Source organism: Colobus angolensis, unplaced genomic scaffold (assembly GCF_000951035.1).
Source record: "Colobus angolensis palliatus isolate OR3802 unplaced genomic scaffold, Cang.pa_1.0 Scaffold664, whole genome shotgun sequence".
Lineage (NCBI taxonomy): Eukaryota > Metazoa > Chordata > Mammalia > Primates > Cercopithecidae > Colobus > Colobus angolensis.
In genome coordinates, this window is record NW_012120310.1 from 402,865 (window position 1) to 405,262 (window position 2,398).

Here is a 2,398-nt window from a genome sequence, read left to right on the forward strand (position 1 = left end):
AGCACAAGGGAAATGGCAACCGACTGTTGCAGGTTCACACTTAAATGACCACCTCTACCTGAGCTTGACTTACATTCTTCCTCATTCTACACACAAAAAATCCCAGCAAATGTTTTTTATTAGACCAGAGAAGTGAGGTTTGTAAAAATATAGTATCTTTTGGACTGAAGGGGCAACATTTTCTAAATAAAAGAAAGATGCTTTCACATAAGAAGAATGGGATAGAAGCTAAACAATAAAGGGCTCTGCTTCCACAAAAAGCAGAAAATAGAATTTACTTCTGTCCCTACAGGCAGTTTAGATCACTACTGCATTAAATGGCCTAGAGCAGCTTGTTCAGATCATGACTCTGATGTTTTACAGGCACTCTAACATGCCGTATGCTCCTCTCCTTCGATATGCCATTTTTAGTAAGTGGTAAAACGGTACCCCTTGTTCATGCCAAATATTTGAGAATTATTCTAAAGGTTCCCTCTGTTTCATCTGCCACATATAATGGGTCTTCTAAACTCTAATTCTTACTTGTCTCTTGAAACCACCTGTTGCTACCCTCATTCCCACTACTTTTGTCCAAGCCATTATCTCTCTCCTGGGCACTGCAGTACCTTCATTATTGTTTGTCCAGATTCTCTAGGCTCCCTCTGACTCACACTCTACACTGTACCTTGAGGGATATTTTAGAAGTGCACATCTGGTCATTTTACTCCTCATTGGTTCAATGGCTTCCCACTGCTTATACAGATTAAGGTTTTAAGGATTAAGGATTTAAGGATTAAGACCCATATTCTTAACAAGTTCTCAAGATTTTGTGCAGTTAGACACCTGCTCACCTATTTAGCTTCCTTTCTCAAACTTCTCCTTTTAAAAATATATTGAAGCCAAATAGAGTATCTTTCAGTTCTACGAGTTTGTACTCTTTTAACTCAGGTCTTTTACATGATATTTTTTGTATGTGGAATACTCTCTCAGAATTTTTACTCCTATTTATTCTTCTGTCTCAATATAGGCAGTCTGTTTCCCAGGTAACTTCACCCAGGCACCATGATGAGGTTGCTTCACATGTTAAATACTTCTACAGCATGCAGCATTTCCTTTTAGTTGTATAGAACACTTGCAATTATTTATTTAATGTCTATAAATTCCATGAGCGCATGGACCATGCATTTTTCAGCCCTGTATTCTCAAAACCTAGTACAAATGCCTGACCCACAGAAGGTGTTAATGAGCATTTGTGGAATACATGCATGAATGCATGAATGAATGATCACACTGCTATAATTTGCTGTTCACAATTCTGTCACACATCACACCTCCTTTAGCAGCAAGTCCCAGAGGCTTTGTATCCCCATGTTTACTGTATTATATGCTTTATAGGAAGCCCAAAAAATAGGTTGATTGAAAGATTAACAAAAGTAGATGATGCTTTCCCATGCCAAATAATTTTGGTTCATTCTGTTTAATTCACCTTTTTTCTTTCTGAGGAATTTTCTTTGTGGATATGAAATTACCAGGTTTCCTATCTTTCATTTATCAGTATAAAATCAGATTACCAAACTTAATGCCTTAGTCAAGTGCCTAAACAGAAACTTTGAATTAATCTATGAAGTAACTGATAGGAGTGGAGCTACTGAGTTCTGCTGTACATCTGTAGTGCACAACCTCTTTCATGACATACTTTTTTTTTTTAAGTAAGGAACCATATTTTCCCTTTTCTAACTTCTGCCATTCTGTTAGCTGTTGGAAATAACTGCATAGCAGAACATTGCAAAGCTTAGCCCTAATTCCAAGCTTGTAACTGACAGCCAATAGGCAAAGACACACAGTGAGGATATTATGTTGACAAGTCACTCAAACTCCTTCCTCTATATGTAATCATTGTAAAAACTCTGTAATTTTTTACAATGATCACTTGTCTGTCTTTATAAAAGTCAGCCTGGTCACTTTTCCTTTAAAATGTCTTTCTTCTTTACTAGGTACCTGACACGTATTAGGGCAAATGTGTTAGTCATTGAAGATAAAGTAAAAAATAAACATGATCCATGTTGGATTTGTTATTGGCTCTTCTTGTAGCAAAAAGCAACGATGAATCAACACACTGTGGACTCCCTTGGTTTTATTCTCATGATTCACACAAGTGAAATCAAAAATGTATTTGGAGTCATTCTGTGAACCACCAAACAATGTGCCAGACTTTTGGAGGTCAGAGATAGAGTAAGAAGAAATGCTAGATCAACTGATGCTCTTGCAAGATGCCCTGGAAGAGAAGGACGGATGTGTTCATTTTTAATCACCACACAAAATGTTCACATCAACGTAACCATAGAAAGGGAAAATAATAACTCTTAGAAAATAAATCATTCAAAGTATTATTTGTAATAAAAGTGGACAATATAAAGAA